At 39.5% G+C, this 27,954-nt stretch overlaps 1 protein-coding gene and 1 long non-coding RNA gene across 3 annotated transcripts in view; both read right to left on the bottom strand.

Annotated features, from left to right (window-relative positions):
* Window positions 1–2,025, bottom strand: part of LOC129422850 (uncharacterized) — a 43,614-nt gene extending 41,589 nt beyond the window's left edge. Inside the window, exons 1-5 of one of the 2 annotated variants that reach the window (XR_012358097.1) lie at window positions 1,717–2,025; window positions 1,350–1,619; window positions 1,085–1,182; window positions 731–828; window positions 141–626 (exon numbers count right to left, since the gene is read on the bottom strand). The gene's annotated coding sequence lies outside the window, so the exon portion shown is untranslated. Of the gene's footprint in view, window positions 1–140; window positions 627–730; window positions 829–1,084; window positions 1,183–1,349; window positions 1,620–1,716 lie in introns of those variants that run through there. The other variant, XR_012358096.1, reaches the window with a different exon arrangement.
* A 19,121-nt stretch (window positions 2,026–21,146) lies between these two features.
* LOC129451251 (uncharacterized) lies at window positions 21,147–22,434 on the bottom strand. The gene is made up of 5 exons (XR_012358095.1): window positions 22,338–22,434; window positions 22,176–22,224; window positions 22,013–22,089; window positions 21,754–21,832; window positions 21,147–21,554 (listed from the first exon to the last, which is right to left on the bottom strand). It is a non-coding gene; the product is annotated as an uncharacterized lncRNA (long non-coding RNA).
* Between the last annotated feature and the right edge of the window lie 5,520 nt (window positions 22,435–27,954).

Raw genomic sequence — 27,954 nt, 5'->3', positions numbered from 1 at the left:
AATCTTGAATCTGTTGGCTATTTAACTGAACCCAAAAAATGCAAAATAGACTTAAGCTTCCATAAAACAACAACAACAACTGTTGAGCACATTTCGTTTTGCCTAAGTTTATTTATGATGCTTTTGACATGTGAAAACCAAGCAAACATGAATCAATAATTTCACTAATGCATATACACTGACAGAAATAATAAAACACGAGAGCTAAAGACTAACAAGACCCATCTTAGAAAGACTACAAATGTAAAAAAAAACCCAGCAAAAATTAAAATAACTCAGTATACTCCTACACAAAGGTTCCTGAAACATTATTTGTCAGGCTGTATGGTTAAATTAACCAGACTATGTTTTACTTTACAATTCCTTTTTTGGCAGATAAATGCATGAAAATAGAGTATAAAGATGAAAACTATAAAGAAACATATGACATAATTATAGCTTAATTTTAATAATGAAAATATACATACATATCAATCTCCAATAATTCATGCCATGCAACACAAGAACTCTGTAAAAAAACATGATAAAATGAGGAACTGCAACTAAATGAAGTTGAAACTGATAGTCTGTGACTTCTGCATTGCTGTTATTTATATCAGTAGTATAAGGACCGCAGGGCAGTGATCCTGAGAAATGGGTGAATAAATTCAAAAGTTACATAAGAGTCAAAGGTTAATATGAATTTGATAACAATTAAAACATGTTGTATAGTCAGGTTGGTTTTACAAACCACGTTTTTGTTGTAGGGATTGGACATCATCATTTTCTGTCAATCTTTTTGAGTTTCCAGTAGGCATCTTTATAATTATTTCCAAACTGTTCTTCAAGCTGAAATAAAAAACAAATTCAATGATTTGAGTTCAGTTGCAGGAGCCTTCAACTAAAACATGACTATACTTTACTTACATATACTTTCAATGTATACTTTCAATTGATATATTGATATAAAGATATGAAAGAAATTATTAATTAAAAAAAAATCATTTGAATGAATGTTTCTTCTATGTCATCATTGTGAAGAACAGGTTAAGCTTCTTTTTTTTTAATAGTATGCTTTGTAAAGTTTGCTGTGATCATCTCTCACCTCTTCTTTTATTTCTGCCAGAGTTGTATTCTTGCTACAGTAAAGTGATGTCTCACTGGTGCACATCAATACAAAAGTCACTTTCTTCTTATTAGGGACTAAAATAAAAATAGAGATGTCCTTGTTAAACATCATAAAAATACATGACAGAAACACAAACTGCAGCCACAAAAATACACTGCAGTCATGAAACATGAAGTGTTGACAAATGTGTACAGTAACAGATGTAAAAGCTACAAAATAAAACATGGGGCAGGAGATGTACCTGTCATTCCATAAGCAGTCTTTGGATCACTCGCCTCCTTGCCAGCCATAACACTGACATTAAAGCTATAGTTTGTTCCCGGTTTTAAATTATTAAAGATGAAATTATTCTGGGTTACACAGCTTTCATTAGGGGTATTCCTGTGAGAGTGAGCTGTCACCTTATACGTAATTGTTGAGTTTCCTGTCAACTCTGCGGGAACTCCCCAGATTACATTTATAGCAGTGTGGTTGAGAACAGTAGCAGTTGCCCATACAGGAGAAACAGGTTCTGCGCATGGAATCAGAGTTTGTGTTAATTTGGATGTAAATTTGTTAAACAATACACAACAGATAAATCAGTAGTCCACAATATCATGGTTACTTACTAGTATGCAGTGATTGTTCAACAGGATCACTTTCCAGTTTAGGTTTCTCAGAAAGAGTGATGACAGTGATGGTGTAGTTTACTGCTGCTTGTAGTTTATCAAAAAAATAACTTGATTGATCAGTGACATTGAACGTCTGAATCCGGCCATCTGCTTTAATGCTCACATTGAATTCTTTATAACCTTCAATCAACTCCCAGCTTACGTTAATAGATTGAGAAGTTGAAGTTAAAGAAAGATTTGCTACTTTGCTTGGACCTATATGCAAAGAAAAGTAAACAATTTGTAACTTAAAAATCAAGATATTCAGTATAATTTAAACAAGAGTGTAAAAGATCAAATAAAACAACCCATTCTCACCCCATGGCGTCAATATTTGACGCACTTGACCATGCGTCAATATGTGACGCGGAGGGTTACCTTTCGCGTCATTTTTTGACGAACTGGGGACTTCAATACTATTACGTCCGTTGCATTCTCTTCTCCTATTTTCTTACCATTTTCGCGTCGGTTTAGGGTTAGATTTACATAATGACATCCCTACCCAAACCTAACTCTAACCCCAACGCCAGGTGACAACTGTTTCTAACCCCAACGCCAGGTGACAACTGTTTAATTTCGCGTACACTGTTTAATTTTGCGTAATCTAACCCTAAACCGACGCGAAAATGGTAAGAAAATAGGAAAGAGAATGCAACGGACATAATAGTATTGAAGTCCCTAGTTCGTCAAAAAATGACGCGAAAGGTAACCCTCCGCGTCACATATTGACGCATGGTCAAGTGCGTCAAATATTGACGCCATGGGGTGAGAATGGGTTGAATAAAATGGTATGATATCAATAAATAAATATTAGTTTGAACAAAATCTGGGTGGTTTGCAGTGCCCTGAAAGGTTTTCAATATGAATTTTTGGTTACACTTTATTTTAAGGCGTCACTGTTACATTGTAATTATATATTTAAGTACCAAGTAATAATTATCAACAACATGTACTTACTGTAGGGTTAGGAATAGGGTTTGGTTTAGGAATAGTTGCATGTAATTATGCATAATTAACTGTTATTACTATAATAATTACATGTAACATGTGTAACAAAGACACCGTAAAATAAAGTGTTACCAAATTTTTCACTGTATATATTAACTCATATTGTTTGTTTACTTCTTACCAGAGGTGGGACAAAGTCATTGTTATGCAAGTCACAAGTAAGTCACAAGTCTTTGCTTTCGAGTCCCGAGTCAAGTCGAGTCAAGATGAGGCAAGTCCCGAGTCGAGTCCAAAGTCCTACCATTTTAGTTTCGAGTCATTTCAAGTCCTCTTACCACAGAATTAAAATGCGTGCTTTGAACAGTTGGAGGGAGGCCCCTATACTGCATTGCATTTGCAAAAGATCAAATTGGCCAAAAGTCTGTCAGTCATTTGTGCACGATAGGGACGCAGAATGATGCCACCATGGCTGAAAACTCGTTCCACTGTAGCACTAGAAGCAGGCACTGCCAAGACTCGGAAGGCTACTTGAAAGAGTGAAGGAAGAGTGCCTAGAACAAAAGGGCATTCTGTCCTTCTGACATGTCAATGTAGTGACTTCACTGCTGTGGTGTAGTCTAGATTTTTGTTTTCCCTCTCACCCTTATGCTCACTCGTCCCAGCGCGACACCCCATATGCACCACTACACTCACAGATGCATACGTATGGATCTTCATGTAACTGAGAGCATTCTGAAAGTGTACTCATAAGCACATAAACTGAATGTGATATCAATATCAGTTTAGTATAAGAAAAAAAGACTTTAAAAGCCAATGGGTTTACAGCTGGGGAAACTGGACTAATTTTTAGACTGGTTTAGAGTTAATCAACATCTAACTCGTGGCCAAAAGTTACTCAACTGTTAATTAAAATAAAATAAAAACTTTTACTAATCTTCAAACCGTGGCTAACACATGCATTGAAGGAGGACAAAATCCACTCTTTCAATAGCTATTATCTGACAACTATTGATAACATTACCATGTGTAATTTAATGGTGTAAAAGTTTATAATTAATACACAATTAAGATGACCATGAAGTAACTATAATTTGAATAGTCTTTGACATAAAAAGCGTATTTTTGCATATAATACAAGCATTGTCTAAAAATTAAAATAGTCTTTTACTTATTATTACTTTTAACTTTTATTATTACAAGATTTTCCTGTAGCCTAATATTTGACACCCAAACCAAACAGAAGTTTAAGATCATATACATCTTGAACGTAGATATATAAAATAAACAAAGAGAAGGGAAGTTTAACACTGTGAAGCACAAGCAAACACGCAGCTAAAAACCATCAGGATGTAATCACGGGCTTATTTTATTGCATTTGGATTCTTACCTCCAAATAAAGTAATAAACTGGACTGATGATTTAAATGTTGTTTACTCACATGTGCGTTGTTAACTCTCCGGATTTTATGTTGTGCACTGCTCCACTCGTTCCTCCACATGGACTGTTTGTTTACAATATCACGTGAGCAGCTACACTGCAGGTTCGAGTTCATTTGGCACTAAGCAGACCTCTTGGTGATGTCAAAGTAGTGCGAGAGCGATTCAAAGCAGATTTCTCCTCGTGATAACTGGAATCGCTCTCACGGTACTTTGCTGTCACTCGCCAGTAGGTTCTTGTGGCGCCACACCAGTCTGCTCCCCAGTCACTTTCGGGCCGCTATAGTAATTTGATTTCATACGCCGATCGGATCGCGCAGTTCGGCAGGAAGTCAAACACACCAAATATATAGCCTAATATGTATATGCATTTCAACCCGCTAAAGTAGCAAGTAGGATTCTAATGGTCAGTGCTTCACATCTAAATTATGAGTGAAAGTTTGAAATGTCACAAAACCATGCTGTTACGCATCCTCACACTATTTTTAGTTGGTATACGGAAATCCTTGACAATTCCTAGTGGCTATAAGGCGTGTACCTGAATATCACGTAGACCAGGGGTTTTCAAACTGGGGGGCGCGAGATGGTGCCAGGGGTCCCCAGTTTTATGACATTTTATAAAATACATTAATTTATCATGAATTCTGTGTAATTAAACATAAAAAAATAAGGCTACTAACCAAAAGCACTACTTTTTTGTATAATTTAATATGTGTTTTAGTAAAATGTTGAGTTTAGAACAGTTTTTTGTCACAAATTTTCTTTGGGGGGCGTGAAGGAATGCACCATACACAAGGGGGGCCGCACGCTGAAAAAGTTTGGGAACCACTGACGTAGACTACACCACTGCTGAGCTGTACTGCTGGTATGGTCCCAACATCCAAACCAATGTGGGACTACAGTGATTGGCTGTCGTGCAGGCAGCGCGCGTGCTCTCTACATGCAGGTGGTGCACATTTTTTTCACAGATGCAGATAAACTGAGAGCACCGCGGCCATTTCAATTTTTTTCCCCAGGTTTTCATGTGAAGTAGCAAGCCATCTCGAGTCAAAAGGCACAAGTCCAAGTGAAGTCACAAGTCATTGATGTTCAAGTCCAAGTCGAGTTGCAAGTCTTTGTACATTTTGTCGAGTTGAGTCTGAAGTCATCAAATTCATGACTCGAGTCCACACCTCTGCTTCTTACAACCACTTCAGCTTTATATTCATGGCGAGAGCCAGTTAATCTATGCGCAAGTAAATTCATTCAAGTCAAAGTTGGGGAAGGAAAATTTGGCATCTCCAATTTAACCCCGACGGTGACCCAGAGAGAACATGCAAACTAGACACAGAAAGACCTCCTGACCCTGCCAAGGATCACCAGCTAAAGATCTTTTACAAAATTTTCATATGCGTTTTTTGATATCCTACAAATCTGTCATGCACAGAAACCGTGTCATGCAACACTGTATCCGATATAAATTCATCTGTTGTGAAAAAAACTTGGATGGTGTCTTTGTATCGTTAGGAATATATGAATGGATGAACTGCAACAAGCTTTCGTAAAGCAAACTTAAGCAGGACAAACTTAATTTAAAAGTCACATTTTAAAGCTGCGGTCGGCAACTTATTTTATCATATTTTTTTATCATATTCACTCAAACCAACACTATGCTCCGATAGAACAACATCAATTAGACTGTTTAAGAAAAAACCCGCGCTTCTAGCTCCACCTGGAGCCTGTTATTTGTTTTGCAAAAACCCATCGCTCCCAGTTCATTTGGTCCAATCAGCGCAGGGCTGTGTAAAATCTGCCTGTCAATCACAATACCTGCACGCGCCACAGATCCCCATCCCCCTCGCGCGCGTTACAATATCACGTGCATCCGCCTGAATTCATAGTTGTTTTGGTTTGAACAACGTGATGGCGGAGAGAACTTTCAGTAACAAACTTCCGATTTCTCGGTTAACAACTAGAGCTAGGAAAACAACCAATGAAAAGAAGGAAACAAAGATAGAAAGCGACCGTATTAAAACTAGGATCAATATCGGACCGGCATTTGAAAGGAATCTACGAGATTTCAAGCTGTATGCAGAGCTTGCCACATTTCTTCTCAACAGGTAATTGTGCTTTATCAACCATTGATTGTATTTCGGAGTGTTATGTAAGTAATCTAAGTATTCTTGCTAAGTATGCGTTCACAATAATACTTTTGCACACGCGCTGACGAGAACGAGCTCTGAGGGAGGTTGCTCAGAGGTAGTGGGGGAGGGACATGAAATTGTAAACATTTGGAAACTGCTCAATCCTCCAGAGTTGCCGACGGCAGCTTTAAGTATGGGTTACCATACCTGACAATCACATAATTTTCTATGTTTCTTTATATTCTGACTTTTTAAATTCCGCACTTTTTTGTCATAATTTGTGTGACGAGACGATGATCAACTTGTCAGACACTATTCTGGATTTTGCCATTTGCTTGTACAGTGGATCTTATGAAAAAACATCTCTCAAAAAATGTGGACGTGAAAAAAATATTCAGATCAGGTTCAATTTTCTGCGTTTATTGCGGATGAAACGTGATTGACACAACACGAGGTCGTATTTATTTTTTTACGTTCAAAAATTTCGGACGAGTATTTCTAAAGTGCATGCTGCACAGTCCAAACGGGCCAAATCCACTTTTGCTAATTTAACGATGGTTTGTGCGTCAAGCGCACAGTCTAAAAGGGTTGTTCCCATTCTTGTAATGAGTAATGGGTGTGTTCTGGGCGTAACGTAACGCCTGTTTTCAGAACAGAACACCCATAAGTGCAAAAAAGTTATTTAAACAAGGTGCCGCTAAAAGTGGAAATGATAATTGCGTCAGGTTCAAACCAGCAAAAGACACTTGTGTCGCACATATGATAGGGCCGCAATGTGCAAAGATCTTTCCTCTGAGGCAAAAGAACTAATCACTGAGCCACTGCACCACACCCCTCATATTAATATGTAACACATACTGCAGCTGCTTAGTCTTATACATTTAAACCAGTGAGTGTACTTTAAAGATTAAACACTATACTCACGTGTGTAAGCATCAATTTGAACAATTTCTCCTTGTGTTTCGTTGTTATTTGTTAGTGCAGCCACACACAGAATATATTTTGTGCCAGGAGTTTTACCTGGAAAGTTTACCCATGCAGCTGTTGAGGTTGTGTTAGTACAGTTTACACACTCACTGCACCCGTTGAAATCATTGGATTTATTGCAAAATGTATTGTTTTCATTAAGACAAACACGGTAACCAGAAAGGGTTTCATCAGGTTTTGTCCAGGAAGCATGTATGAGTCTTTCATTATTATCTGCTGATTTTAGATTCAGGACACGTGAAGGCTCTGAAATACAAACCAGAAAAAGAGTTGTGAGCCTATTAAAAGCATTACACACAGAAGTTTTTTATGATGTAGTGTTGACTGTCTGTACTTACTGGTGTAAGTAGAAACACTCTTTGGCACACTTTTGGTAGTACTATTAACTATAGCAGTAACTGTGAAATTATACATTTTCCCTGGTGTAAGACCTGATATCACAATTGTTCTTTCAGTTGTATTACGTAGTTTGGATACATCTGACACGTGTACTGAATAGAAATCATATCGTCCTGAGTGATTCCAGCTCAGTTCGATGCTTTCATTTGTCACCTTCATTACTTTGAGATTATAAACAGCAGATGGGGCTAAAAGAAAGAGATTGTGCATCATTGCACTCATTAGCGATTTGGAAATGTCAAATATAATTGAATGTAGATAAACAAACATGATAAGCCGCATCTAAAAACAATGAATATCATAAAAACTATTTATATAAATACATTCACTTAAAGCTGCAATCTGTAACTTCTTCCTCTCTATCGCCATCTCTGTTTGAAACATGACTGCATTTATTTGCAGTTATGCGTTGTGCTTTGGCCCGCTACTCTGTGTGGATCAATCTGATTTCTGTGATCACAGATCTGTCATTCGACAAATACATGACAGTTAGAAGTACATCCTAAAAACTCACATACCTGAAAAACATGACATCTGAACAAGTGAAATCTGCTGCGTTTGTTCTGACTAAATTACAATAATGTTTAACCAGATGCCTTATCTGTTAAGTCAGATGATCGTTGTTTAACTTTACAGATTAAGTGCCACCATCTAGATGAAGTTTAAATTCTAAGCAACTGTTTGTAAACAAACTACAAACTCTTAACCATCCAGATCACATACATGTGATGAAGTAGCCGGGTCCTCTTCTTTCTGTTTATGAATGTTACGTAGCATGAATGACTTTTTCTGACCCGGCCAAACAAATTATAAATCATTATTATAAGCTTACTATTGTAAATCATGGTAAGGTCAGGGGATAGTTTTGAACACTGATCTTATTCTAATTACTCAATAACTGATTTTGGTCATTTTCAAATGAAAAAAGTTATGGGTTGCAGCTTTAATTTTCAATGCTTCATTTATTTGTGCCTATAAAAAAGCAATAAAATGCCAGGTCAATAAAAGTCCAGATCTACTTACTGGTATACACTGATCGTTCTTCAGGATCACTTTCCAATTTAGATTTCTCAGAAAGAGTGATGACAGTGACGGTGTATTTTACTGCTGCGTCCAGTTCATTGAAAGTATAACTCAATTGATCAGTGACATTAGTCGTGCTATTCATGCCATCTGATGTAATGCTCACATAAAATTTTTTAGAACCTTCAGTTAAATTCCAGTTGGCAGTAATGGATTGATTAGTTGAAGTTAAAGAAAGATCTACCACTTTGCTTGGACCTATGTGCAAAGAATTCAAAGAGAATAAACTATTTGTTAATGTAAATCAACAAAACGTAAAGAATCAAGATACTCAGTATACTTAAAACTAGGGAATAAAGGATTAAGGATATACAGATAAACAGATAAATATCTTATTTAAAGGGACAATAAGTAGGATTTCCCCCATCTAGTGGTGAAATTGTATTTTGCATTCAAACAAATAGTGCTCTCTAGCATCTCGCCTTTTCAAATGCGTGTTGTAACTACGGTAGCCGTTATGTACTCACTGATCTCCTTGTCCGTTTCAGCTAGTTCACGTGTTCTAAATGAAAACGTGTTGTGGAAATGCAGTTGTAGGCTAGTGCTTTTTGTCCCTCTCTGCTATTATAGTTTATTAATAGGACAGAACGACATGGACGCCTCCTTGGACTTACCCGTTCAATGTAAGTACAGAAAAGAAATTCTAAGCTTACAAAGAAAAGTCAGATCATTGGCAGAGGTCATTTGACACCAACAAGGACATATTTAAGAATAAAGACATTGATTTTGACTAAAACCCTACTTACTGTCCCTTTAACACATCTAAACCAGTAAGTATATTATAAAGATTAAACACCATACTCACGTGTGTATGCATCAATTTGAACCATTTCTCCTTGTACTGTGTTGTTGTTTGTTAGTGCAGCCACACACAGAATATATTTTGTGCCAGGAGTTTTATCAGTAAAGTTTATCCACTCAGGTGCTGCGTTTGTGTTAGTACAGTTTACACATTCACTGCACTCGTTGCAATCACTGCATTTATTGCAAAATATATTGTTTTTATTAAGACAAACACGGTAACCCGAAAGGGTTTCATCGGGTTTTGTCCAGGCAGCATTTATGACTCTATCATAATCATCTGCTGATGTTAGATTCAGGACAGGTGAAGGCTCTGAAATACAAATACAAAAGAGAGTCGTTATACTTTTTTCTGGTCTAAGACTTAATATGACAATTAAACTCTTATTAAAGAACTTCCATTTGTGCCAAAAATGTATTGTACAACGTATTTGCTTATGTCCACTGTATGTTTTATTAGCTTTTGGTGTGCTTGTATGTGTCAAATGTATATGTCATCTGTTTATGTCGTCCTCAATGTCTTCTATATGGGCCTTTTTACACCTGGTCACTTCATGTGTTTTCTCTGATCGGATAGCTGTCTGATTTGTTAAAACTGTTCCATTTACATTTGGCCACATAAATGCGTCTTGGCAAAACAGATATGAATCCGATCGTTTACTCCCGCCCAAAATGCAAATACACTATTTATTACTTTGCCTTAAAAAAGTTAAGATGACGTTATGCATCAATATGCAGCACTTACTGTATGTTTTACTGTATGTTGGGCAGGGGACGCGCGTTTGTCCTTGCTCATGAGCTGAAGCACGCAGTACAGCACAGCAGGAGAGTGACAGCGCGGTGATTTAATGCAGGTCCATGATGGGAAAAGCATTCACAAAACTCTCTTAAAGTTTTATTTCTTTGTTTAATATCATTACAGTTTGTCATTAGACTCTTATATTGATTCTAGGAAGCTTTTTTACCCGCTGTCATCACTCCATAAAGCAATAGGCGTGTCATCTTTGTTTGTTTGGCGCTCTTCCAGCTTACTTGCGAGTGACGTGTTTACGTTTGGGAGGAGTAAAGCGCGACGTATGTGGTTTCATCAACCAGATGCATTTACACTTCTTTGAAATGCGTCCCAGACCACCTCCTGAAGTGGTTTGAGCGATCGGATTTAAATCCGTCTCGAAATCGTTTCAGAGGGCATTTACACCTTGTCTTTTTACGATCAGATAGCTATCCGATCAGAGAAAACGCATGAAGTGACCAGGTGTAAAAAGCCCCTGAATGACGTGATCTCATAAGAATATGTGTGTATTTTAACGTAAAAGTGTGGTTGTACCACACAAACATTTTCCTATATTTTTAAACGCACTGAAACGTATCGATGTGTAAGTAAATTATTTCTATTCATTAATTTTTAAAATTGCAGGCACTGGGGTTTCTAACTTATATTAATGATATGTTTTCGGTTGTAGTTTCTGACTTATTTAAGTTTACCCATTTACCTAATAAAACATTTATGACTTTCAGAGAATTACATAATATTAAACAAGCATTCTCCCCTTGCCGAGATAATACATACACCTCAGGTGTGGTATATCGAGATACTGATTAGACAACATGATTATTGCACAGGTGTGCCTTAGGCTGGACACAATAAAAGGCCACTCTAAAATCTGCATGTTTTCTGTATTGGGGGGTCCAGGGGATCAAAAAACCAGTCAGTATCTGGTGTGGCCACCATTTGCTTCATGTCTAATCTCCTTTGCATCGAGTTGATCCAGTTGTTGATTGTGGCCTGTGGAATGTTGGTCCACTCCTCTTCAATGGCTGTTGAAGTGGCTGGATATGATCAGGACTGGAACATGCTGTCCTATATGCTGATCCAGGTTTTGTGAATATACTGGCTATGCAAAAAGTGGGATGTATTCAGCTTCCAGGTATTGTGTACAGATCTTTGCAACATGGGCAGTGCATTATCATGTTTCAACATGAAGTAATGGTCGTGGATGCACAACAATAGGCCTCAGGATCTCGTCACAGTGTCTCTGAGCATTCAAAATGCCATTAATAAAATGCACCTGTGTTCATTGTCCATAACATACTCCTGCCCATCCCATAACCCCACTGCCACCACGGGCCACTAGATCTGTTGATATCAGCAAACCCCTCACTCACACGACACCATACACGCTGTCTGCCATCTGCCCTGTACAGTGAAAACCGGGATTCATCCATCAAGGGAATACCTCTCCAAAGTGCCAGACGCCATCGAATGTGAGCATTTGCCCACTCAATTTGGTTCCGACAAAAAAACTGCAGTTAGGTCGAGACCCTGATGATCTTGGAGGTGAAGATGCTGGATGTGGAGGTCTTGGGCTGGTGTGCTTACACGTGGTCTGCGGTTGTGAGGCTGGTTGGATGCACTGCCAAAATCTCTGAAAATGCTTTTGGAGACGATGGTAGTGAAAGGAAAATTAAATTCACGAGCAACAGCTCTGGTGGACATTCCTGCAGCCAGCATGCCAATTACTGTCTCTCAAATCTGTGGCATTGTGCTGTGATAAAACTGCAAATTTTTGAGTGGCCTTTTATTTGGCAGGACAACGCACATGCGTCCGATGAAACGTCTATAAACAAACTACAAACTCTTCACCATCCAGATCACATACATGTGATGAAGTAGCCGGGTCCTCTTCTTTCTGTTTATGGATGTTACGTAGCATGAATGACTTTTTGTGACCCGGCGAAACAAATTATAAATCATTATTATAAGCAGGGTGCGATTTGCCGGGGGGGATGCGTGGGATTTCCCCCTTTCTGGTCAATGTATCCCTGACTCTGCTTAATTATTTTTATCCCCGGTGGGGATAATTTTATCCCCCCCCCCTCAAAGTGATCAGTGCTACTACACTAGTGGCGAGACGGATCACAAAACTTATCACGGATCCGTGGTTTGATTAAAGTCAATTTTGTTTTAAAATGCGCTACTTTGGCTGGCTCTGATACAGCTGCCACGCAGCCTATCTGTATTCACCACTCTGCAGACTTGCTCAATGTCCCGCCCACGGCGCTATCTGATTGGTTACACCTCACCTATCAACACTTGCGAGATGGTTACGGAGCTGTGTGTCGAAACGATGAAATGCAGCACATTCAGACGCATATTAATAAAGTGGGAATAAACATAACAATCTGATTATCTGTTTATGATGACAAGCAGAGTTAGTGTCCTAGTCAAACCACAGAGAATGGCTGAAGTTACACATGAGAAATGCCGATGAGGCATTTAGCGAGGCGCGGGCGCGTCCAGTTTGCGCAAATGAGGCTAAGTGACTAACACATAATGCATCTGACTTTTCTAAAATTTCACTGTAGCTCAGCATCGCGGTGTAAAGTTAATGTTATTACTTTAAAAGCAGCATTAAAACAGTTTCTACTGTAATGGTTTAACTTTGCAATCAATACATTGTTCATATTTATGTTTAAGATGACACTATGTTGTGCCATATAGTTTTGCCATTCAAGATTTAATTCTTGCGTGTTTTTTCGTTGTGCCTGATCACAGTTCATATGTGTGGGGAAATATGAGCTATTAGAGTAAAAATATTGCGTTAGGCTGCTTCATGAGTTAATAAGAAAAAAGATTTTACAATTCCTGCAAATGCAGTGATGAGTTCATGTTCTCATGATTTATTTTTATGAATTAAAATGTTTTGAAATGTGCTGTGGACAGAGACGCATTATGTCAAGAATGATAAAAAATCGTCAATAAGCTCATAATTTGTGCTAAAATAGTATAAATGTTTAGTTTTAAAACCATTTTGAAAAGCTGGTTATATTTTTATGTTTCTGCGCAAGTTCAGCAGACAGTGGGGTTCGGGTTTGTTCCGATCAGAGCTCGTGAATGGGGAGCGCATTTCTGAATATTAGAAATATTTTAATTAGAAATATATAAAAAATAATAATATTATAATGGATTTTTGTTAGGTCGGACAATGATTACCAAATTTCTCATATATTGCTCTTCATAATCATTGAAAACAGTCAAAAAAGTTAAAACTAATGGTGGGTACAAAATGACTCATGACGAAATATGGTGGGTACCCACCGTTGCCGAAATCGACGCCTATGAAAACATCCCCCCCTCTGTTTTTTTTACAAATCGCACCCTGTTTATAAGCTTACTATTGTGAATCCGGGTAAGGTCAGGAGATAGTTTTCAACACTGATTTTTTCTATTTAGTGAATAACTGATTTTTGCTTCATTATTTGTGGCTATAAAATAAAGCAATAAAACGCAACAAGTCCAGGTCTACTTACTGGTATACCCTGATAGTTCAGCAGGATCACTTTCCAGTTCATATTTCTCAGAAAGAGTGATGACAGTGATGGTGTAGCTTTTTGCTGGTTGCAGCTCATTGAAAGTATAACTCGATTGGTTAGTGACATTAGATGTGCCAACCCAGCCATCTGCTGTAATGGTCCCACTAAAACTTTTATAACCTTCAGTTAAATTCCATTTGGCAGTAATGGATTGATTAGTTGAAGATAAAGAAAGATTTGCCACTTTGCTTGGACCTATGTGCAAAGAATTCAAGGAGAATAAACAATTTGTGAATGTAAATCAACAAAACGTAAAGAATCAAGATATTCAGTATACTTAAACTAAGGTAGTAAAGGATCAATCAGATGTTGTTGAACCCATCTAAACCAGTGAGTGTATTTTGAAGATTAAACACCATACTCACGTGTGTAAGCATCAATCTGAACAATTTCTCCTTGTAATTTGTTGTCGTTTGTTAGTGCAGCCACACACAGAATATATTTTGTGCCAGGTGTTTTACCTTTAAAGTTTATCCACTCAGCTGTTACGTTTGTGTTAGTACAGTTTACACACTCAATGCAGTCACTGTAATCATTGTAAAATATATTGTTTTCATTAAGACAAACACGGTAACCCGAAAGGTTTTCATTAGGTTTTGTCCAAGAAGCATTTATGATTGTATCATATTTATCTGATGATGTTAGATTCAGGACAGGTGAAGGCTCTGAAATACAAATAACAAAAATAGTCATTCACCTATTAAAAGCATTACATACAGATGTTTGTTTAGATAAATGTAAAATATGTTTTATGATGTAGTGTTGACTGTCTGTACTTACTGGTGTAAGTAGAAACGCTCTCTGGCACACTTTCTGTAGTACCATTAACTATAGCAGTAACTGTCAAATTATAAATTTTCGCTGGTCTAAGATTAGATATCACAATTTTCTTTTCTTTTGAAGTATGTATTTCAAATGCAGTCACTGGGATTGTTCTGTTTGGAACAGTTACTGGGGTAGTTCTGGCTGAATCCATATATGACACGTTTACTGAATAGAAATCATATCCTCCTGAGTGATCCCAGCTCAGTTCAACGCTTTCATTTGTCACTGTCATTACACTCAGATTATAAACAGCAGATGGGGCTAAAAAAGATCATCAGCTCATTAGTCATTTACATTTGAAAATGACAAATATAAATGAATGTAGGTAAACACAAATGATACACCACATTCAAAAACAATAAACCAATAAACCAAATGTTTAATTATATATTCCGGACTATAAGTCTCACTTTTGTCATAGTTTGGCTGGTCTTGCTACTTATAGTCAGGTGCGACTTGTAAGTCAGTATGAATTTATTATGACATATATGAACCAAGAGACAATTTTACTCTCTACAGCCGCGAGAGTCCGCTACGCTGCTCCTGTATTTATGTAATTCAATGAATTCAGTGATGTGGAATGACGAGACTGCAATCTTGATGTACGTTGGCTTGTTCTGTTCATTTAACCTATTCAGCCTTTAAGGTATGTTCTGTGTGTTATTGTGTATTATATAAATTACTGTTTGTATTACGTTAATGTACGGACACCTATTTAGCCTGCTATTCTGTGTGCTATCATTTAGTTGAACAACTTGCCTTTCCAGATTAAATGTCTGTTCCCTATCAAAAGCTACTCTCAATGCTGCGCTGCTAAGCGCTATGGGGAAACGTCTTTATTGTTGACGTGTGCAAACACGTCAATGAAATTGACCCGGAGGTATTTATAGTCTCGGTTGATGACGACATCAAAGCGCACGTGAAGCGAGACTATAAATTAAATGAAAACAGCTGTGATACTCAGGTCTTTTGTCTTCAGACCGACATCTGTGTATGTGTGCTACACGATCTAAAAATCATCAAAAAACTATCTCTTACCTTTTGAACTCCACTCGAGATCTTTGTTAGGAGTTAGATTCCAACTAGATAGAGTGCAGTCTTTCTCTCTTTCCGATATTACAAGAGTTAAAGTTAAAAGAATGAGTAAGAAGAGCCACAAGCAGTCTAAGGTGTGTGTTTGTTCTCGCGCTATCGCTAAGGACGACACACACACTTACTGCTTTGTGTGTCTGGGGGAGGAGCATGCGGTCACGGCTTTACAGTCAGATGAGTGCGAGCATTGCGAGTCATTCTCTATAAAAATGCTCCGTGCTCGCCGTGATTATTTCTTAACCGCACCTAAAAGTTTAGGCTCATGGGGCTCCCAGATGGATTTGGCTGATGAGCAAGAGACAGGCGCGTCCTCTTCTCTTGCTTTATCTCCAAATCCATTTATTCCTTCACATGATCTCGAAGCGCACCCCGGTGCTTCTTCGGGTCATGTGGGGGGTAAAGATGATGATTATGATGATGATTTTTCTCTCGGTTCTGCGGACTTTGATAAACCAGCCTCCGAGCGTTCCTCGCACGATCATAGATCGGTCGAGGAACTTCTCGAGGTGGTAACCCGTGCAGTGGCCAGATTGCAGATTGACTGGCCTCGCGAACCAGAGACGCCCAAAACAAATAAGTTAGGCGATAGGTTTCTGTCTGCTGACAAAGAGGAGAGGACGAAACATGAGCCTCTCCCCTTCTTTGAGGATCTCCACGGTGAATTAGATAAATCGTGGAAGAGACCATACTCTTCACGTGTTTTCGTGCCCTCGACGTCGGTTTATTCGACTATCGTGGGTGCAAAAGCACGCGGATATACAGAGATGCCACAGGTGGAAGAGACGTTAGCTAGTTATCTCTCGCCTGGCTCGGCATCAACGTTAAAGAAACCTTCCCTTCCTACGAAGCCGTGTAGAATAACCTCAGCTTTAGTGGGTAAAGCCTATCAATCTGCAGGTCAGGCTGGTGCTGCGCTGCATACTATGGCGGTGTTACAGGCGTATCAGGCTGATTTATTAAAGGATTTGAGTGCGGGCGAGACAATTGACAAAGAGGCGTTTGATGAGCTGCGTAGGGCTACAGATCTGTCTCTCCGTGCGACCAAGCAAACGGCTCGCGCTATCGGACGTTTTATGTCCGCTTTGGTTAGCACGGAGAGGCATTTATGGTTGAATCTGTCTGGTATAAAGGAGAAAGATAAAGCATTTCTCTTAGATGCCCCTGTTTCCCCATCAGGGCTGTTTGGCGATGCGGTTGACTCCGTCGTCACAAAATTTACAGAGGCTAAAAAACATGAAGAGGCTTTTTCGCAGTTCTTGCCTCGCCGCACACAAGGGGAGGGGCTGTCTGTCACGGTCACCCGACCTCTTCCCGGTCCTTCAAAGCAAAGGGACGCGAAGAAGGAGAGTGTGGCAAATCGTGTTCCCCCGCAAAGAGCTTGGGGATCGACTCGCCGCCCTCAGCAGCCCCCCAGGGCAGACCTCAGGACTGTTATTAATAGAAAAAAGCAGTCCTGACGGTTGCACCCACTCTAGGGCTCATCGGCGGGGCGGAGCATATCGCTTTACATCTGATCGCTCCGTCCCGTTGCCCTCACGAAACCTCCCCACCTCCGCCGCCTCTGGGCTTGCGGATGGCGGTGGTTTCCAGCCAAAAGTTAAAGGCCCCCTGTTCTCCTGCTGTCATTCAGGAAACAGGTCTTTTAACATCCCCCCAAGGAAAAATATTAAAGCTAATACCATTATCAGAGAGTCTGGCAGCGTGGGAACTTCTGCCAGGTATTTCTGGTTGGGTAATAAGCACAGTACACATAGGATACAGAATCCAATTTATTAGTCGTCCTCCGCGCTTCAACGGCGTGATATTTACTTCTGTACGACCGGAGCGGGCACATGTACTGTTGCAAGAGATACAAACTCTGTTGATGAAAGGGGCCATAGAACATGTTCCCCTCCCAGAGAGAAACTTGGGTTATTACAGCAGATACTTCCCGGTTCCCAAGAAGGATGGGGGGTTGTGTCCAATCTTAGATCTTCGAGGTTTAAACAAAACAGTAAAAACTCTCAAGTTCAAGATGTTAACAGTCAAGACGGTTGTGGCACAAATTCAACATCACGATTGGTTTGTCACAATCGATCTGAAAGACGCATATTTTCACATAGAAATATTGCCACAACACAGGAAGTTCCTGAGGTTCGCTTTTGCAGAAGAAGCATACCAGTTTCGGGTTCTTCCGTTCGGCCTAGCCTTATCACCCCGCACATACACGAAATGCATGGATGCAGCACTGGCTCCATTGAGACTCCGGGGCATCCGCATTCTAAATTACATAGACGATTGGCTAATACTAGCGAAATCACAAGAGGTGGCGCTCCAACACAGAGACATTGTGTTAGCGCATCTACTTTCTCTAGGGTTGAGACTCAACGCCAAGAAAAGCGTTCTTTCTCCTGCCCAGAGAACGACCTATCTAGGGATAGTCTGGGACTCGATTACGATGCGAGCACATCTGTCTCCCGCACGTATCGTGACCATTCAGCATTCCTTGAGCAAAGTCAAGCTAGGCCAGGACCTCACGGTAAAACAATATCAAAGGATATTAGGGCTCATGGCTTCAGCATCCACGGTGATTCCTTTGGGGCTGTTGCACATGAGACCATTTCAGTTGTGGCTCAGAGCCAGAGGGTTTCATCCAAGGGCCAACCCTCGGAGGCTAATAAAAGTGACGCGCCGCGGGCTTCGTACACTAACTATGTGGGTAAGACCCCGGTTTCTTGCCTTGGGTCCCACGCTAGGGGCGACTTGTCATCGCAGGATGCTAACGACAGACGCCTCCCTGACGGGCTGGGGTGCGATCTTAGATGGTCGTCCAGCTCAAGGGAAATGGGAGGGTCATCAACTCAGTTGGCACATCAATTGTCTGGAGCTGATGGCTGTATTTCTGGCCCTGAAATATTTTCTCCCCCAACTGAGGGGCTGTCCTGTCCTAGTGCGGGTGGACAACACAGCGACAGTCTCGTACATAAATCACCAGGGAGGTCTGCGCTCGCGCAGTTTGAACAGGTTGGCGAGGCGGATCTTACTCTGGGCTCAGGACAAGTTCCTGTCGCTCAGGGCAGTCTACATACCGGGGAACCTGAATGTAGCGGCGGATTCACTGTCCAGAGAGACGTTGTTGACTGGGGAATGGAAACTCCACCCAGACATAGTTTCTCAGATATGGACCAGATTTTACAGAGCGGAAGTGGACCTCTTCGCCTCTTTTCAGACAGCGCAATGTCCCCTCTACTTCTCTCTGAGTCCCCCAGCCCCCCTGGGTCTGGACGCAATGGCGCATATATGGCCCAACAAGCGCCTCTATGCATTCCCTCCAGTTGCACTACTCCCGCAGGTCCTAGCCAGAGTTTGCCAACAAGGCTCGTGCCTCTTATTGATAGCACCACGTTGGCCGAACAGAGTATGGTTCTCGGAGATAATATCTCTCCTCAACGGCTCGCCGTGGGCGATTCCGGAGAGGAGGGACCTTCTGTCTCAGGCGGGGGGCACGATATTTCATCCCAGGCCCGACCTGTGGAATCTTCATGTTTGGCCCCTGAAGGGTACCAACTAAGAGGCACAGGGCTCTCACCTGACGTTATTGAGACCATCTTAAGTGCTAGGGCCTCCTCCACTAGATAGAGTTACGCCCTTAAATGGGGTGTCTTTGAAGCATGGTGCATGACACATAATGCAGATCCTGTTAACTGCCAGATTGCTACAGTTCTGAGTTTTCTGCAGGAAAAGTTGTCAGCAGGTTTATCCCCATCCACTCTCAGGGTTTATGTGGCCGCTTTTTCGGCTTGCCACGCCTTAGTGGACGGGGCACCACTCGGGAGGCATCCTCTGCTCGCTCGCTTTATTCGAGGGGCAAAAAGATTAAGGCCTCCAACAAGAACTAAGATTCCTTCGTGGGACCTAGCTATAGTCCTTGAGGGTCTGGTTCAGACCCCTTTTGAACCTCTAGAGTCAGCGTCTGATAGACTTCTGACACTAAAGATGGTTTTCCTAATGGCAATAACTTCTCTTAAGAGAATTGGGGATATACAGGCCTCCTCTACTGCTCTAGTAACTGTGCATTCACACCAACCGCGGAAGAGGCGGCAAGCGCGGATGATTTACATGTTAAGTCAATGCAAACACGCGATTAGGCATCCTGCGGCGCGGTACACGCGGTAGCCGCGGCGCGGAAGGCGCGGGGCGTTCCGCGCGTTCCGCACGAATTGAGCGTTGCCGCGGGAAACGCGCGAGTTCAAAAATCTGAACTTTGGCGGAATTCCGCGCCGCGTTAACCAATCAGGAGCTTGCTGTAGTAGTGACGTGATTACAGGAAGCGAGCGGAGTGGTGTAGTCTCCGGGGAGTCGCAGAAGCCCCTCCCTTGACGCGGATTTCCGCGTGAATTTCTCGAATGACTAGAATTTCACCCGCGGCTTTCACGCGAGAATGAAGCGAGTGAACTCAAATATTCAAGCGGCCAACTACGCGCGAATAGCGCGTTTTTGCCGCCTCTTCCGCGGTTGGTGTGAACCCACAGTAAGAGGTGCCCCCTTACAGAGCGTTTGTGATGCGGCAGGCTGGTCCTCTCCGCATACATTCATAAAATTTTATAGCTTGGATGCTCATGTCACTCCAGGTTCTCATGTCCTCGAGTCAACATCACAAGCTACTGCCTAACTATTTGCTCTACTTATAGGTGTTAGTGAGGCGGCAGGAGTATCCTTTCCGCACACTCCCATGACTTATAGTTTGGCTACTTATGTCTGAGATTTCCTTGCGTTCTTTGTGCGCACACCTACACACCCGTAAGGGGTCCAGACATCTCCAAGCACGGCAGCGTGGGTATTTTCGTTCCCCATAGCGCTTAGCAGCGCAGCATTGAGAGTAGCTTTTGATAGGGAACGTTGGGGTTACTTGACTGTAACCTTCCCAGATAGCAAAATTTTTCAGGGCCAGAAATGGCTGAGTTCAGGCTGTTCTTTTGGCACACATGCCGCCACGGCTTACGGTCCTTGATTGGTCCCAGAGCTGCTTGCCTTAAGTAATCCAGAATCTAGCCGAAAGCAGACCATAACTTAGCCGCAACCCTTTCACACCTCGAGAAATCAGCCACAGCTCTCCCGGAATCTCCAGATAACAACCAAAAAAGAGCCCAAATTACCACATTTATCCCCAAACTTACCCACAACTTTTCCAGAAACCCCAAATGTAACCCAGAAAATAACCAAAATTACCATATTTACCCCAGAACCCACCCACAACTTATCCAGATGCCCCAGAAAATAGCCATAAAGTGACCAAAATATATTTATATCCCGTAAAATGTGTAATTGAAAAACACAGATATAAAGCAAATATAGAGTTTTATTGATGGTGACAAGGATAATTTCAGATAACAGCAAAATAAATGAAATGTCAAATGTTCTGCCAAATAAACAAATAACAGTAGAAGGATCAAATAAAAGCAAAGAAATAGCCAAAGTAACATAAAAGCTAACAGAGAAACATTAACTTAATTGTTTTAAACAATAAACGGACAATAAAAAAACAGATGTAATAACAGATAGCAATATACAACAACTGGTTAAATATAAAAAACATCCTATATAAAATGAATGTTTACAGATGTGCAAATGTGTATTAGATAAATACATTTGAAAATAATACCATGTTATGTCACCAGCTAGAAAAAAAGCAACATTTAGTAACTTTAATCTCCAGTCATGTCTGTGCACACAAAGGACTTCTTACAGCCTACAGAAAAATCATAAAATACAGTTAGAAAATAAATTTACATAAAATGAATAAGAGTAAGGACAAAAATGATATAGTACACACTGCCAGTCCAAGAACTGATACTTTTAACATTCAATTCAAGACATGGGAAAAATATGTTTGCAGATTTCAGAGTTCCAGAAGGATTTCTAAATTACCAATTAAATAAAGCACTTACCAAGTACAAAAATTGTTTTAGTCAATTTCCTGCTTCATTATTTTCCAGCGTTCACTCCAAACAATCCAAGATCAAGTACCTGGAATATTTTTAAAACATGGTGTCACTTTTAAGACAAAACTTGTGCTTTTGTAACTTATATGAATATAAGACAAATTACCCTAATAAGAGACTTAACAAATTAGATATAGACAATAATGTAATTCATCAAATCAAACTGCACAAAGATAAATAATGAACATAATATACATCATCTTACTTAATTTTCTGTTTTGATGTCCATATCTTTGTCTCTGTCTGGAGAATGGTTTGCTGTTCTCCAAGAGGCAGTAATGTCTATCAAATACAGAAGTCAAAAATCAAATCACACACATTGGTTTACTCTTTTAAACTGATACATTTTTTAACGAAGTTAAACTCACATCAGTCTTTACCCAGACAGCTGGAACAACATAGTCTGGTATAGGACTTCTGCAAACAAAAAACAAGTATAAGTAAACTTTATATTGTAAAAAGGTAAAATAAAAGATTAAGACAAGCAATAAAGACAACATTTATAACTCTTAGGTATAAAATTCCTTTACAAAAGCAATGGATGTCCTCATGTCTTTGTCTCTGTCTGGAGTACAGTCTGCTTTTTCCCAAGAGGCAGTAATATCTATTAAATAGAGGAGTCAAACACAAACATCTTAACACATACACATTTGTTTATTATTTAAACGGTTAGGTTTATTAACCTCCTTATTATTCTTTACTCACATTATTCTTTATCCAGATTGCAGAAACAACATTTATTGTTGACAAAGTGTGGTTCATGACTTCAGCAAACAAAATGCAAATATAATTAAACTTTATACTGTAAAATAAAAGATTAAAACAAACACATACAAAATGCATGACTCTTGCATATTAAATTCTTTACAAAAGCATGTGGTTATTCTTCAAGTGGGGTTGGTTATGTTACACCATAAAATAAAGCAAATAAATCTGGCCTTTTAACAACACAGTCTTGTAAACTGCACTGACCAGGACTGAAGAGAATAAGAGATCATAGTAAACCATCTTTATTAAGCTAAAACTTGAATACATGCCTTTCTAGAATATCAAAAACATTGTTTTACTAAGATATAAATAGTTGGAATGAATGAGTCACTTTGTAACTGTTATGATTACCAGCAAATGCTGATTTGTGGTTTAGTACAGAAAACATCTAATCTTCGTTTGGCTTCTTTGGGGTTCAGCATTCATTTAAAGATTCAAACTTCTTATTGATTGTTTTATCATCCCCGTCATGCATGTTGCGTCTCTTACTGTAAAAACATGCATGTTTAACGTTATCTACGTTAAATGGCGACTGATGATAAAATACTTGCACTTACACGAAAATACATCACAGAAAAGAATAACAAACAAAAACGAAAACCAACTGGATATCGCGCTGTAGAACAATAAGTGCAATCTACGTGGATTTAAAAGAAAAGTATCTTAATAACTTACCTTACTGTGTTATATAAAACTCCACAAGACAAAAGATCGCGTGTCCTTCGTCCAGTACACAGTGGGGGTTTGAATTTCGCGGAAGTTCCTGATCATGACCAGTTGCATTATGGGAAAGGTAGTTCATTTTCCACGGCGGATTGAACGCTGTTGAGGTTAAAGGACTACTATTTCCAAGATCCATTGCAATATATGTCATTGTTTTAGAAACGAAAGTGCACCAATAAATATTAGTATTAGTTAGTCGTATTTTTTAATTGTAAACACAATTTAATGTAAAGTCTTATTTATTTATAAAAAATAAAATACAAAACTAAAAAGACTTAAACAAGCACACATACTTAAAATACTTTTGTTTGATGTATATTAGTGCAGACTGAATTATTCATTTATCTGTTTATTGCATTGTTTGTATATTGCACATTGACACCTTTGGATTAACTGCCCAAAATAACATTTTCTACATTTCGTCTTTTAATAAGGATAAACATATTTATTATTGCCTTAAATATTAACTTTGATGTTTTTATCAATTGTAAATGATTTTATTTGGTGTTTTTTTTACTCTTTGGCCAACCAAACCTTAGCCAGAACTCTGCCATATATTGACTATTTTCTGGCAGACCACACTTAAGCCAGGACTCAGCCAAAATTGTACCTTTTGCTTTTGGCTGGCTAGCCTCACCCCACAACTCCCCCGAAAGCTGTTTCACACAAAGGTGTGAACAAAAGAGAGCCTAAATTTAGCCATAAATGCCCAATGTAAGCCAGATTTGTGCCAGAAACTTTGCTATCTGGGTTGTTCCCTGAAAAAGCGGAACGAAATGCTGCGCTGTCTTGCCGTGCAGTAGATGAACCAGGACTGGTCTTCAGACAAAAGATCTGAGTATCACAGCTGTTTTCATTTAATTTATAGTCTCGCTTCACGTGCGCTTTGATGTCGTCATCAACCAAGACTATAAATACCTCCGGGTCAATTTCATTGATGTGTTTGCACACTATTTTCAGCGGGTCAACAATAAAGACGTTTCCCCATAGCGCTTAGCAGCGCAGCATTTCGTTCCGCTTTTTCAGGGAACAAGGTTACAGTCAAGTAACCCCAACGTTCTCCGGCTTGGATTTTGTGAAATAATTTTCTAAATAAGTGCAACGTATAGTCCACTGAGACGTATATATGTTATTCGTCTTCATGAAGCATTTTTGATTGATGCGACTTATACTCCTGAGTGACTTACAGTACGATAAAATACTATACATATAGGATTAATAGGATTAATTGGAACACCTGTTCAATTTCTCATTAATACAATTATCTAATTAACCAATCACGTGGCAGTAGCTTTAATGCATTTAGGGGTGTGGTCCTGGTCAAGACAATCTCCTGAAGTCCAAACTGAATGTCAGAATGGGAAAGAAAGGTGATTTAAGCAATTTTGAGCGTGGCATGGTTGTTGGTGCCAGACGGGCCGGTCTGAGTATTTCCCAATCTGCTCAGTTACTGGGATTTTCACACATAACCTTTTCTAGGGTTTACAGAGAATGGTGTGAAAAGGGAAAAACATCCAGTATGCGGCAGTCCTGTGGGAGAAAATGCCTTGTTGATGCTAGAGGTCAGAGGAGAATGGGCCGACTGATTCAAGCTGATAGAAGAGCAACTTTGACTGAAATAACCACTCGTTACAACCGAGGTATGCAGCAAAGCATTTGTGAAGCCACAACATGCACAACCTTGAGGTGGATGGGCTACAACAGCAGAAGACCCCACCAGGTACCACTCATCTCCACTACAAATAGGAAAAGAGGCTACAATTTGCACGAGCTCACCAAAATTGTACAGTTGAAGACTGGAAAATGTTGTCTGGTCTGATGAGTCTCAATTTCTGTTAACACATTCAGATGGTTGAGTCAGAATTTGGCATAAACAGAATGAGAACATGGATCCATCATGCCTTTTTACCACTGTGCAGGCTGGTGGTGTAGTAGTAAGGGAGATATAGGAGATAAGGCAGAAATATGATCATATTACACCAGTTCTTTTTTTTTTTTTTTTTTTTGGCCCGCCACCACCCCCCCTCTTCGGAGGACAACTTTTTTTTTTTTTTTTTTATATAAAGTACATTTTTTTACAGTACGGAAAATAGAAATACTTCTTTACAGTGCACATAAGGGGAGGGGGATTAAGCACCACGTAAAAGTGTAACACATAACATACATACAACAAAATAACAGACAAATTACAAAAGGACAATACAGTTGCAGTGAGACATTATATTTGCTGGTTGAATAGAATGATCTTGAGGTTCACGTTCGTTAGTTACAGTTAGAGTATTTAAGCGGAAATGGGTTTAAAAAGGGTTGGAAAAACATGTTATGTATGAGTTTAAATAGTGTGTGCCTATAGAGATAAAATAAATAAAATTACATAATAGAAGAGAGAGCTGTGTGATTGGTACTGTACACGGCTTGTAGCTATGTTTTTGTGTTAAGAAATGATAGAAATGGGGACCAGATGTCTTCAAAGGCTGATATCTGCTTCCATCTGCGTTCATTATATTTCTCTATTGAAATGTGTTCAGAAATTAAATTTATCCAATGATTGATGTTGCAAGATTTCTTTGATTTCCAGTTTTGGAGAACTACTTTCTTAGCGACAGCTAGAGAGACGAGCAATGGATTCCTGTATTTTTGGGGGATATGGATTTCAGAAATGTCGCCAATGAGACAGGGTGTTGGAGATAATGGGATTCTGTGACACAGGACGGTGGATAATGTCTCGGTGACTGTAACCCAAAATAATTGAACTGGTTGGCATTGCCACATGGCGTGTAAATAGTCATCTATCCTACCTAAAGTGCATTGTGAACAAATATTGGTGTTGTGTAGGCCCATTTTAAACATTTTACTTTGGGTGATGTGAGTTCTGTGAATGACTTTATATTGTATAAGCTGCAGGTTTGTGTTATTGGTCATGAAAAATGTGTTCCTGCAGATTTGTTCCCAGTACTCAGGGTTGGAAGATAAGGCCAAGTCAGCTTCCCATTTGGTTGTTGGGAGTGTTATTGTTGTGTTTTGGTGGGAAATCAGTGTGTATAGTTGGGAGGTTAATTTTTTGAAAGTATTAATTCTCATAAGTTCTTCTATAAGTTGAGATGGTTGTAATGTGTTGTTGATAAGTCTGGTTTTGTGTTTAATTCTAAGTCTAAGTTGTTGATATTGAAGAAATTGTTCTTTCCCAACCCCATATTTCTGTGTGAGTGTGTCAAATGACATGAAGTGGTGGTTCTCAAATACATGGTGAAGATGTGTGATTCCTTTTTGTGCCCATGTCGGGAAAAAAAGAGGTTTATTTTGAATCTTGAATTCTGGGTTGTGCCAAAGTGGGGTAAACTTATTTAATTCTAGTGATGATTTTGTGATTTGATTTGTTTTCCACCAGGCTGTCAGAGTTGATTGTATAGTAATGCTTTGGAAGAGGTTGGATTTCTTAATTGATTGTGAGAGGAAGGGGAGATCTGAAATTGGGATATTTATGCATTGGTTTTGTTCCAATTCTAGCCATGGGTAATTGTACTTGTGTATATTGATCCATTTAACTAAATACTGTAATTGATTCGCCAGGAAGTAATGATGGAAGTTTGGAGCCTCAAGCCCCCCATGTGATTTTTTATTTTGTAGTGTTGAGAGTGAAATTCTGGGTTTTTTAATTTTCCAATAAAATTGTGTTGTTAAAGAATTAAGAGTTTTGAACCATTTATCTGTAGGAGTGACAGGGATCATAGAAAAAAGGTAGTTAATCTGAGGTAGGGTTTTCATCTTTACAGCGGCTATTCTTCCGATTAATGTTAGTGGATGTTTAGACCAGCGTTTATATTCGTCTTCAATTTTCTTAAGGAGAGGAGTGTAGTTGAGAGTGAAAAGCTCTGACAGCCTGGGGGAAATCTGAATCCCTAGGTACTTGATGTTGCCTGTGTGAAGCTGGAGAGAGGGGTCCTGAGCTCCAGAATCCCATGCATCATCTGATAGTGGTAGTAAAATTGACTTGTTCCAATTGATAGTGTAATGTGAGACAAGTGAGAATCTACTGATAATATTAAAAGTTTCTTGAAGTGACACTCGTGGGTTCTGTAGATATAGTAAAAGATCATCTGCATATAAACTGATTTTGTGTTGTACATTGTCTACCTGAATTCCTTCGATTATGGTGTTTTGTCGTATTGCTGCTGCGAGAGGTTCAATAAAAATGGCAAAGAGGGAGGGCGAGAGAGGACATCCCTGTCTGGTGCCCTGATGTAGTGTGAAACTCTGTGAAGTAATTCCGTTGGTGGTGATGGTGGCCCTGGGTGATGAATACAGTATTTTAATCCAGTGAATGAACGACTCTCCAAAACCAAACTTGTGAAGTGTATTGAATAAAAATGCCCAGTTTACCTTATCGAAAGCTTTTTCTGCGTCAAGTGAAATGATAATTGTTTTCTGTTGTCTTTCTTGTGATATATTAAATAAATTAAAAAGTCTACGGACATTATCTGTAGCGTGTCTATTTTTTATGAAACCTGTCTGATCTGGATGAATGAGTGTGGGGATGACTGTTTCTATTCTGGTTGCTAATGCTTTGGTGATAATTTTCAAATCAGTATTTAATAATGAGAGAGGTCGGTAACTTGAGGGGTGAGATGGATCTTTGTTGGGTTTTAGTAGTAATGT

This window comes from Misgurnus anguillicaudatus, chromosome 16 (genome assembly GCF_027580225.2).
Source record: "Misgurnus anguillicaudatus chromosome 16, ASM2758022v2, whole genome shotgun sequence".
NCBI classification, from domain to species: domain Eukaryota; kingdom Metazoa; phylum Chordata; class Actinopteri; order Cypriniformes; family Cobitidae; genus Misgurnus; species Misgurnus anguillicaudatus.
The sequence above is the reverse complement of the archived record's forward strand: the minus strand, read 5'-3'. Positions and strand labels throughout refer to the sequence as shown.